This window comes from Coregonus clupeaformis, unplaced genomic scaffold, assembly GCF_020615455.1.
Source record: "Coregonus clupeaformis isolate EN_2021a unplaced genomic scaffold, ASM2061545v1 scaf0139, whole genome shotgun sequence".
NCBI classification, from domain to species: domain Eukaryota; kingdom Metazoa; phylum Chordata; class Actinopteri; order Salmoniformes; family Salmonidae; genus Coregonus; species Coregonus clupeaformis.
Window position 1 is genome coordinate 630,221 of NW_025533594.1, and position 12,937 is coordinate 643,157.

At 39.3% G+C, this 12,937-nt stretch overlaps 1 long non-coding RNA gene across 1 annotated transcript in view; it reads left to right on the forward strand.

The window, feature by feature from the left end:
* LOC123483500 overlaps positions 1-10,794 on the forward strand; it is a 71,825-nt gene extending 61,031 nt beyond the window's left edge. Inside the window, exons 2-3 of the long non-coding RNA XR_006658282.1 lie at positions 10,576-10,677; positions 10,782-10,794. This is a non-coding gene — a long non-coding RNA (uncharacterized LOC123483500). The remainder of the gene's footprint in view (positions 1-10,575; positions 10,678-10,781) is intronic.
* The last annotated feature ends 2,143 nt before the right edge of the window (positions 10,795-12,937 follow it).

A 12,937-nucleotide genomic window follows, 5' to 3' on the forward strand; every position in this document is an offset into this window, starting at 1 on the left:
GCTAAGGCTAATGCTAAATGCTAAATGTGTTTTGTGTCACAGTGTACCTAAGGCTAATGATAATGCTAATGCTAAATGCTAATTGTGTTGCGTGCTACATGCTAACGGATATCCTTAGAGACCCCATTGCGATGGATTAAAGTATCTTAAATTTGTCTCTGTGTGTTTAAGTCAGGTTATATGTTTTGTGAGCGCTGTTAAATGTTGTTTGACTATGAAGGGAAACGGGAGGTACAGCTGGACTGTTATTCTGACTGTTTGACTAGGAGGGAGTAGAGAATCTCACTTCCACGGTGAAAAAGTGTTTTTGAATGGATGTGCGCATGTGCATGATTTTACGGGGCTAAAACTACGACATGAGGTTATGTGCTAAGACTACAAAACTGCATTGTGGGTAAAGGTCATAGGTCCCATCTGGGTTACCCTGCGAGGGGGAGACAGAAATAGACAGACAGAGAAGATATATTTTGACACGAGTATTCTAGTTGTTACATCGGCGGGTTAAAGATGAAACTTGTTTTGTGACCTATTGAATTTATAATTTAGATATATGGTAACGGATTATAATAAAGTGAATTAAATTAAAGACGGATTAAAATAAAATAAATGTTTTTGAGCGATCTATTTAGTTCGGAGTTTAGTCTTAGAGTGAATAATGTAGAAGGAACGAATATTGAATATGGGGGAAATACTCAGTGATTGCATTAACTACTAAAAGCTGTTTTTGTGTCTTTGTTCTTCTGTCATATGAGAGGAATGCTAAGCAGAGAGGAGAGAGGAGATACAGGAAGTGCTGACGTGACAAGGTGTGACGCAGGCAGAGGATCAGATATCAGGCTAGTTCACAAAATCTTCCCCTAGCAAAATATGTGATGGTATGACAATTTCACATAGGCTTGGCAAACTGATTCATTAAAAATTGCATTTTGGAGGCTATGTGCATCACGGGGGTTTGATTACAGTTCGGTTGGAAATCAGGTACTGACATTATTCTGGATTTAAGATAATTAGGTGCCTATAGAGCAAGGGGTTATGGGAATTTGGTGTTGTAGGATTAGAGGGCTTTGTTTTTAGGATTATAGTCTGAAGTTTAATACTTGCATTTTATTTCCTGATGGGTTATGGTGAGAGAGCCACTAATTGCTAAATTGGTAAGATAGGGTAGGGAAATAAAGAATTGATTTTAATTATTCATAATTTTTTAATTGATTTTTTTATTTTAATTAGAAATGGTTTGATTGTTTTTTTGTTTTTTTTGAGTTCTTTGGTTATATTAAGAATTAGAGGGGGGAAGCCATAGGCTACATAGGCTATATAGTCTAAAATAAGATAGTTCACAATAAAGAAATATAAAAGGGTTGTTACAGTGGGGCAAAAGATATCAGGACTATGAAAGTCAGTACACCGGTTGATATAGTGCATAGTGGTAATCCTTTGACTAAAGTGTTGCTAGGTTATTCGGCAAGTGAAACAAAAGTTGCCCTTCATTCTCAAACAAAAATTGATAAAATATTCCAGCGATAAGATAAACAACGGTATAGAGAAGGCGACAGATAAACTAATGGCAGAAGTTAGTACACCTTTCTCACATACGGATTCAGCAAAAAGACCCCCACCTTATGAGAAGGAAGGAGAGCTTAGGGATGTTTATCCTCAGCTTCCAGTGATCATCCAGGAGGGTGATTGTTGCATCAGAGATGAAGATGAACAAATAATAGAGAGACGACAAGCAGAAACGACGATAAAGGTGAATCCAAAACTCCAAGATCCAGAAGAAAATGAGATGTCTGGAAGAAAAGAGGGAGGTTAAGGAGGATGGAACTTGAAGGAGATGAGGATGATGAAGATGAGTGATTGAGAAGAGGTCACTCTGTGATCAGAAGGAAGTTGGCAAGAGAGGAAAGAAGAAGGATACTAGAGATTTGATCTCTGATGGAAGTTGAAGGAAGAAGGATACAAGAGCAAAGAAGAAATGGAGATATAGACCGATGCTTATCATGCCTGGATAAAGCAAATAGTTTAGAAGAAGTAACACAGCTGAAGAGACAAGGAGAAAACCTGCTGAGAAAATAATCCCAAGAATTGGAGGAGAAGAAGAATACAGTGAGGCCAAGATGCTGAAGGTCACTAGTAAGAAGATGATGGAAGATGATATCAGAGTGAACCAAATCAACAATCACTGTTACAGCTTCAACTGAACAAGATCAAATGCAATTGTACCAGCCAAGGGGGGTACCAGATGTTCCATATCCACAGCCAGTTTCTGGACAGACACAGAATTGGAGAGGAAGAGGACGAGAAGAAATAGGAGGAGGAAGATTTCAGCTACACTTCCAGCAACTTTCAGAAGACTGTTAGAATTATGGACAGATTGGTTACTTTACCTGTTAATGCAACAAGTCAGGAGGAAACAACAGAGGAAGATAAAGGAGCAAGTGAAGATCACCTGTTAGTGCCTAGAAGATACGAAGGGGGGTGTCAGAAGAGAGCATCGATTAGAGAAGAAGAGAAAATAGCTAACAATTGAAGTAAAACAGAGGACTATGAGAAGTGATAATGAATAGTGTAAAAGCTTTTATCTGTGTTGAGCCTAAAGAGGTTAAACATCTCACTATGTAAAATAAACTAATTAGGATAAGATAGGGATTTGAGGTAGTAAAACAGCAGATTACTCTTAGGGAACCAATTGAGCTATGCTATAAAAATCAAAGAGAAATTAAAATAGACATACTAATATTAGAGGGTTTTTGGGAATCATTTGCTTAAAAAGATAATATCATAGGAAGGATGATAATCTATTAGATTGCCTATTAGACAATCTGTCTGAAAATAAACTTAAAAGGGGTGACTGTTATTCTGGGTTACATTCTTACACCAAGAGATTTCAGGCTAGGCTAAAAGGTGTTTAGTCATTTGCCAAGTCTGTGTGTGAAGAAGTCAAAAGCAGGGGGACTTTCCCAATCACATATTCTAAAAATTGGTGGTAAAGGGATTTTGTGAATAAATCAGTGGAAAAGGTTATGAGAAAAGATTAGATTAAAATAAGTTAGGAGAATTAGGTTGAAGGAACTCTAAGACAGTAAGCTAAGTTTCAAAGTTAGTAGTAAGACAGAGAGAGAGAACAGTGATGAAGGACATTCTAGAGGTTAGTGGGAAGTTTAGAGGTAGGAGCAGATGCATTGAGAAAGTATGCGTTGCTGAATGATAAGAGAAGATTGAGGGTAATTGAGTATCTATAGTTACAGTTCCCAGCAGGGAGATCAAGGAAATTATAGGTGTATTTTTTTATAATCAAAAGTTTGAAAGTCAGGGATTAGAGATAGGACTGAGAGTTGGGAAAAAGTGACACTAGTGGTGATAGATGGAAGTACAAGCAAAGACAACTTTTCTTTGGGGAAACTAATGACATCAACACTTCAGTCTAGTAAAACAACAGTGAGAAGCAATTTAACTCTTTCAACATTGATAGTTATTAAAGCCATAAATATATCGCATTTGATTATAAGGGAACCAAGAGCTCCAGCACCAATTTTAGAGAAAAATACTGTTATTAGGGTTAGGATGGTGACGTTTCTCCCACATGGAGAGATAAAGGGAGAAGAAGTATTGTTATCAGGACCAGAAGTAGAAGCTGTTGCACCTAGTCAAGGGAGGTATTATTTTGCGTAATGTTACAGAGAAAGATCAGGGAGAATATATGTGTACTTATCTAGTGCAAGCATTAAAATTTGTTCCGGTTAAGAATGATTGGTTAAAGGGCTATGTAATTCGTAAAGTGATGCCTATAATGGAAAATGTGAAATCTGTTGAAGCTTCCACAGTCACCGAAGGAGTTCAGGAAGAATATGTTACAATAGTCACTCCAACAGTGAATAATACACATAGGATATCGGTAGTGAAGAGTGTTAATTCATCAACTAAATCAACGACTTTAATGGTAACTTTGGAAGGGATTAATGATACGATGGCAATAGCAAATATAGGAAGTATTACACCGACAACAACTTTTCTGAAATTAAATGGGGAATTTTAGACTCAGGGGTTTATGTTACGGATGGAGAGTGCTGTCAATGATAGTACGAATAGGGTTAAAATAGGAGACCAGATAGTAATAGAAACAATATAGATTCATCTGAAATAGAGAATATAGATTCATCATGGAGCTGCAGGATGAGGTCTTTGATTTTGATGACGGACAAGGAGAGGTATCTGATCAGTACCGCTCGTTCTTCTGTTGTGGAAATTAGAGATAGATTAACTCATTCTGTAAGATCAGTGAGGAATCTTGAGGGTCCATGTCTGTTGAGAATTCCAGCACCAAACATGTTAGAGACGGTCGCGCGACCTCTATCAGGTATGGGTCAGTCTTATGCTTTGTCATGACTGTGGTATCAGCAACAGTCATTGACAGATAAAATAATGTCGTTGTCAAAACATTTGTTTAAGCCTAGGGTTAGGTGGTATTGGGTTAAATGAATTACCCTATGGGAATTGTTAAATGGGAAAGTAAAATCAGGTAACCGCGAACTCTGAATCATTGGAGGTGAAACATTGAGGGCTAAAAATTGTTTTTGTTCTAATAAAACATATGAGGTAAGGGGTATGTTTATGGGAATATCAGATTGTGATGATTATATGATGACTTTGGATAAGCATGAACATAAGGTTAGAGATGACAAATATAATGTAATTTTTATGTACCAGGTAGTAAGAACAGTAGGACTTTGATGGTTAAAAGATTAGCTTTTGACTGACAATGTGACTATGGGGAATTTTAGAGATATTTGGAGGGTTTGTGGTGATAAAGCGTATATATTCTTACCCTATGGATAGACAGGATGTTGTTACATGTCAACGTTGAAGCTTCCATATGAGGTTTTTACCATTAGAAGAGGAGTAGCACCGAACACAGATCAATCTGAAACTACTGTTGAAAATAGGGTGAAAAGAGACATGGCTAAATTTAATAATCTTGAAGCCTACCATTGGAGAATAAGTCTGGGAGAGAAGTGGGGACTTGGACTTTTTCCATGGTATGGTGTAACATTTGGGAAGATCATATTGATAATATTAGGTATACTTTGAGTCCAGATAGTTATATATGCATTGAAGAATATAAGGGATGCATTTGGTATATCTGAAGGAGCGGAAGTCAGCGAAGTCTTGGTTGCAAGATCAGGTAGGCCAGTAGGGGCAGTGATGGGTTACATTTAGTTGCAACTTTGATAACACTGTGTGATGTTTGTAATTTGTTACTGACATTTGAGAAAGCTATGATATTGAGATAGGTTGGAGAGTGATGCCTGGAGACAACACTCAGATGCCGGTGTTGACTGTTCCTGATCTGGATGAAAATGGACAAGTGGAACTAATGGATAAATATCATTTTTGATGTTTTGATCCTTTTTCAATTTTTTTTCCAATATTGGTGTGATTTGTAGTATGATTTATGAATCAAAGGGGGGAATGGGTTTATGTGATTCATGCATCATTTATATATCATTTTTATATTCTTAGTGGATATTGATGTTTAATTTGAAAGGGTTGTTTTGCAAAAGATACTGTTTGGTCGTTTCTTTTCTTTTCTTCCAGAAGCAATTGGGGGAACATGTGACTCAAACAGGGACAATATGAAGGGACAATATGACTGGAGGAGATGAAACAAGGAGGGTGTGGTCGATTCCATCATCAACAAATCCATTGGAAGAGGAGACTACAGGGAGATGAAGTGTAGTGGACTACATTCCAGTGTCTGCAATGAAATATAACATATTTGATGTATAATACATAATTGTGTCATATTCTTAGGCATTAATTTTTGTAGAAGGATATTTGATGTTATTGAATACATGTGAGGATCTTAGATGTTTTTGTTTATTTCGTGAATGTTTAGGGACAGAGAGGCTAGGCAGAGAAGGGTTCACTGTAAGGTCCAATGGGTTGACCAGCCTTACAAGTGGATATTTATTGGATAGGATTTTGTTTGCAGGGGCTTACATGTGTATTTAATTGCATCATAGTTTCAAATGCATTTACATGGGTGATGAGTTTATCTGGAGTACCGAAGGTGGTTGCCTGGGGCAGAGGGACCGTGAGAGAATTTTACTGTCTTGATTGATGGATGGAAGGTTGCCGGACAGTTTTTCGCTCTTACACTCCATAGAGATTTGTTCATATGTCATAGTAATGTATTCACACTTCATAAACAGTTGTTCATATTTAATAGAAAGGTATTTACACTCTAGAGGAGAATGTTTTTGGTTTAAGGTTAAAGATACTCAATAAGATAAATTGTTACTGGTCATAATCCTATTCTGTTTGTTGTCGAGACTTTTAATTTGTCTCGAAGGGGGGAATATGTAGTGTATTAAGATTATGTCTTTGTTAAATGTTTTTCATGAAGAAATGGAATGTTGTTTATGTTAGTATCAAGAGGGAATGTTTTAGGTGTAACGCCACATACAACAGACAGGAAGTGTGTTGTAGACAGGGGAGACTGGTGATTGGCCAGAAGAGGGAGCATCATTGTTTATAAATAGGGGGGAAAACGAAGGAGAGGGCAGAACGAGCAGCCATTCTGAGGCGTCGCTCTCCGGGTGTCATGTCACCTGTCACTCATGCTGAAGCTTGTGATCTGAATAAACCTTATGATCAACGTTCAGTATGAGCAGACTCCTTTTGTTCATCAGCAATAATTGCCACCACTCACTCGATACGACACTACGCCGTAAACAATACTTACCTACAATAGTTACCTACAGAAACCTACAATAACTACCTAAATAACACCCAAATAACACCTAAATAAACAACCTACAATACCTAACTACAGCTACCTACCTACAATCAAATACATGGTTTAAGCTTTACTCAACGCCATAAAAGAAGCCAAGCTTACCTCCTGCTTACCTCCTGCTAGAGAAAACACGACGAGGCTGCTGTCTAAGCACACAGCCAAGACAACGCAGGAGTGGCTTCGGGACAAGTCTCTGAATGTCCTTGAGTGGCCCATACAGAGCCCGGACTTGAACCCGATCGAACATCTCTGGAGAGACCTGAAAATAGCTGTGCAGCGACGCTCCCCAACCAACCTGACAGAGCTTGAGAGGGTCTGCAGAGAAGATTGGGAGAAACTCCCCAAATAAAGGTGTGCCAAGCTTGTAGCGTCATACCCAAGAAGACTTGAGGTTGTAATCACTGCCAAAGGTGCTTCAACAAAGTACTGAGTAAAGGGTCTGAATACTTATGTAAATGTCATATTTACGTTTTTTTTTATAAATATGCAAACATTTCTAAAAATCTGTTTTCGCTTTGTCATAATGGGGTATTGTGTGTAGATTGATGAGGGCAAAAAATGTAATCAATTTTAGAATTAGGCTGTAACGTAACAAAATGTGGAAAAAGTCAAGGGGTCTGAATACTTTCCGAATGCAACAGCCATTGTCAATGTTAAGATTTATAGTTCACTATGTAGCATTGCATGCAGGCTGTACATCAATATATCTGTCTCTTTATCTATTTCTCTCATTCTCTTTATCAGGTAGGCTAGTAGTGTAGTTGATGGTTGGATACAGTACTGAATGGTTAAGTGATGATGGCTAGTAGTTATCATATTGATGGTCATGCTGAATGGTTTAGTGATGATGTCTAGTAGTTATCATGTTGATGGTCATGATGAATGGTTAAGTGATGATGTCTAGTAGTTATCATGTTGATGGTCATGATGAATGATTAAGTGATGATGTCTAATAGTTATCATGTTGATGGTCATGATGAATGGTTAATCAATCAATCAATCAATCAATTTTATTTTATATAGCCCTTCTTACATCAGCTAATATCTCGAAGTGCTGTACAGAAACCCAGCCTAAAACCCCAAACAGCTAGTAATGCAGGTGTAGAAGCACGGTGGCTAGGAAAAACTCCCTAGAAAGGCGAAAACCTAGGAAGAAACCTAGAGAGGAACCAGGCTATGAGGGGTGGCCAGTCCTCTTCTGGCTGTGCCGGGTGAAGATTATAACAGAACCATGCCAAGATGTTCAAAAATGTTCATAAGTGACAAGCATGGTCAAATAATAATCAGGAATAAATCTCAGTTGGCTTTTCATAGCCGATCATTAAGAGTTGAAAACAGCAGGTCTGGGACAGGTAGGGGTTCCATAACCGCAGGCAGAACAGTTGAAACTGGAATAGCAGCAAGGCCAGGCGGACTGGGGACAGCAAGGAGTCACCACGGCCGGTAGTCCCGACGTATGGTCCTAGGGCTCAGGTCTCTCAGTTGGCTTTTCATAGCCGATCATTAAGAGTTGAAAACAGCAGGTCTGGGACAGGTAGGGGTTTCGTAACCGCAGGCAGAACAGTTGAAACTGGAATAGCAGCAAGGCCAGGCGGACTGGGGACAGCAAGGAGTCACCACGGCCGGTAGTCCCGACGTATGGTCCTAGGGCTCAGGTCTCTCAGTTGGCTTTTCATAGCCGATCATTAAGAGTTGAAAACAGCAGGTCTGGGACAGGTAGGGGTTTCGAACCGCAGGCAGAACAGTTGAAACTGGAATAGCAGCAAGGCCAGGCGGACTGGGGACAGCAAGGTGTCATCATGCCCGGTAGTCCTGACGTATGGTCCTAGGGCTCAGGTTCTCAGAGAGAAAGAGAGAACGAGAGAATTAGAGAGAGCATACTTAAATTCACACAGGACACTAGATAAGACAGGAGAAGTACTCCAGGTATAACCAACTAACCCCAGCCCCCCGACACATAAACTACTGCAGCATAAATACTGGAGGCTGAGACAGGAGCGGTCCGGAGACACTGTGGCCCCATCCGAAGAAAGTTAAGTGATGATGTCTAATAGTTATCATGTTGATGGTCATGATGAATGGTTAAGTGATGATGTCTAGTAGTTATCATGTTGATGGTCATGCTGAATGGTTAAGTGATGATGTCTAGTAGTTATCATGTTGATGGTCATGCTGAATGGTTAAGTGATGATGTCTAGTAGTTATCATGTTGATGGTCACGCTGAATGGTTAAGTGATGATGGCTAGTAGTTATCATGTTGATGGTCATGCTGAATGGTTAAGTGATGATGTCTAGTAGTTATCATGTTGATGGTCATGCTGAATGGTTTAGTGATGATATCTAGTATTTATCATGTTGATGGTCATGCTGAATGGTTAAGTGATGATGTCTAGTAGTTATCATGTTGATGGTCATGCTGAATGGTTAAGTGATGATGTCTAGTAGTTATAATGTTGATGGTGATGCTGAATGGTTAAGTGATGATGTCTAGTAGTTATCATGTTGATGGTCATGATGAATGATTAAGTGCTTCCATCTAGAGCAGGAGAGAAAATAAATACTAATAATTGTTATATAAAGATTTAGAAAACATGTACATGTAATGTAAAATGTTATTTATTTAAGTAAACATGTTAAACATGTTTTCATATTAAATTATTAACATATATCGCTTTTATACTTACAAGAATAACAAATGGACATATTAATAAAACAGCAACAATGTCATTTAATGAGGTCTACCAGCCTGAATGTAATTAGATTCTGATAACAGTGTGACCTGCAGTTGGACACAGACAGAGGGCAGAACAGTACTGAGAGGACACACACACACTGCATGCCACACGCAGGCACACACACACACACACATAAACAAACACACACTCACACACACACACACACATAAAGTTCCCCTTTTTAATGTCCGATAAAGATGCAGACATATATTTCCCCCACCACCTCTGAATAACTCCTCACACTGATGTCACACACAGACAGCATACGTAGAAAAAAAGGTCCCTATATGGCCATCGATGGCCGGTCACAGTGTACAAGCCATAACGTGACCTCCTTATGAAGGCTGGGATGTCAAAGCCTCAGTAATGCTCTAAGATCTATGTGCAAATTCAGAGGGTCCAATTTTGTATCTGCTAAAATAGAGGATCACTTCAATTATATCTTGAATCATTTAAAACGGATGGGAAACAACCATGTTTAGATTAGAAACTAAGGCTGGTGCAAGTCACATGGTGGCCAGTGTTGTGTTGATTTGACAGTTTCCCCTTCACTGTGGTTGACTGATAAAGACTTTCACTACCATAAGTCACACAGAGGCAGTACAGTCTAGGGAGAAGAAAGGTACAGACGTACATTAGAGCTGAGGTTAGAAGTAGAAGTTACTGTATTTGACCACAAGTGTGTTAAGATGTCAGAGGGAATCTATGAAAACTCAGACGAATTCGTAGACTATGAGCCTGATGTAATGAATAACACGGACATTGATGACCAATTATATGGCAACGTAAAAGCGTTCAAGCCCAGTCCAAGAGATGGAGTTGTTGCTTCAGGAAAGATTGCACGCACGCACGCGCGCACACACACACACACACACACACACACACACACACACACACACACACACACACACACACACACACAAATTAAACACACACATTAAAGGTGAGATTACCCTGTAGTACTATAGCTTTATTTGTCCCAATCCTGGATGATACAGTAAAACACATTACCAAAGATCTTCCTTGAATAATTTGTGATTCAGTTCATGTTCAGTGGTGGAAGAGACCCTCTGGAGTTGCTGCAGTGTGTCTGGGGCTGCTGTGTGTTCTCCTACTGGCTGGGATCATAGGCCTGTCTGTCTACTGTAAGTTTAGTATGTTGTCAATGAGACTTAAGTAGCTTACTTAATCATACTTAATCATTAATGGTGTGGTAGTTACATGTTTGATTAACTTTACCCTTTTACAGGTGGAGTCATTGGTCATCGCGACTCAAAATAGAGAAACCAGCTACAGGCCAGTTACAACACCCTGACTGAAGAGAGAGACCAGCTACAGACCAGTTACAACACCCTGACTGAAGAGAGAGACCAGCTACAGACCAGTTATAACAACCTGACTGAAGTGAGAGACCAGCTACAGACCAGTTATAACAACCTGACTGAAGAGAGAGACCAGCTACAGACCAGTTATAACAACCTGACTAAAGAGAGAGACCAGCTACAGACCAGTTATAACAACCTGACTGAAGAGAGAGACCAGCTACAGACCAGTTATAACAACCTGACTGAAGAGAGAGACCAGCTACAGACCAGCTATAACAACCTGACTCAAATTCAACTGGATTTGTGAGAAAGTGATTTAGCATCACCATGACTACATACTGTAACACATACAGTAGCCTACAGTGTACACAACTTCCTCCTTCGTTCTCTCTCGCTCTCTCTCTCTCTCTCAAACCCACACACACACACAGACACCCTCGCACGCATGAAAACACACCTATTGTTGTATTTGTTTGTAGTATCATATTAATAAAAGTCCTACTTATTTCCTGTTTGTAGCTTCCTGTGTACCAGAATACCTGACCACTGTGACTGTCCCAAAATTTAGGAAATCTTTGACTATGTTCAGACTCAGTAAGCATAGCCTTGCTATTGAAAAAGGCCGCCGAAGGCAAACCTGGCTCTCAAGAGAAGACAGGCTACATGCACACTGCCCACAAAATTATGTGGAAACTGAGCTGCACTTCCTAACCTCCTGCCAAATGTATGACCATATTAGAGACACGTATTCCCCTCAGATTACGCAGACTTACAAATAATTTGAAAACGAATCCAATTTTGATAAACTCCTATATCTATTGGGTGAAATAACAAAGTGTGCAATCACAGCAACAAGATTTGTGACCTGTTGCCTCAGGAAAAGGGCAACCAGTGAAGAACAAACACCATTGTAAATACAACCCATATTTATGTTTCTTTATTTTCCCTTTGTACTTCAACTATTTGCACATCATTACAACACTGTATATAGACATAATATGACATTCGAAATGTCTTTATTCTTTTGGAACTTTTGTGAGTGTAATGTTTGATGTAAATTTTGTATTGTTTATTTCACTTTTGTTTATTATCTATTTCACTTGCTTTGGCAATGTAAACATATGTTTCCCATGCCAATAAAGCCCCTTAAATTGAAATGATTTTTTTTATTGAGAGAGAGAGAGAGAGAGAGAGAGAGAGAGAGAGAGAGAGAGAGAATTTGTCTTAAAGGGATATTTCAGGATTTTGTCAGTTACGCTCTTTATCTACTTCACCAGAGTCAGATGAGCTAGCTTTAGCATAATGACTGGAGGTCTATGGCATGATAGCAGATACCCATAGACTTCCAGTCATTGTGCTAATTCTAGTTTCAAAAATATGGTCCATGTTCGATTGTGTCTCATTGATGATGCTATTTACAGTACCTGTGTCAACAGAGCCAGATATCTCAGGGAAGAGACCCTTCCTAGTTGCTGCAGTGTGTCTGGGGCTGCTGTGTGTTCTCTTAACGGCTTGGATCATAGGCTTGTCTGTCAAGACCAGTTACAACAACCTGACTAAAGAGAGAGACCAGCTACAGACTAGTTATAACAACCTGACTAAAGAGAGAGACCAGCTACAGTTATAAAACCTGACCAAAATGAAAGACCAGCTACAGACCAGTAATAACAATCTGACTTAAGCGAAAGACCAGCTACAGACTAGTAATAACAATCTGACTAAAGAGAGAGACCAGCTACAGACAAGTAATAACAATCTGACCTGGGCGGAGAGCAGACTGGAGAGAGGAACAGACCTGGTGATCATAAACAGCAAGGAGGAACAGGTGAGTGAGTGAGAGAGAGAGAGAGAGAGAGAGAGAGAGAGAGAGAGAGAGAGAGAGAGAGAGAGAGAGAGAGAGAGAGAGAGAGAGAGAGAGAGAGAGAGAGAGAGAGAGAGAGAGAGAGAGAGAGAGAGAGAGAGAGAGAGAGAGAGAGATTCATACACTTATGAATCAGGTAAATTATTAATATTCACATGTAATTGACATCTTTCTCTTTCTCAATAACAGAAATGTATCAATGAATTAAACAGGAACATT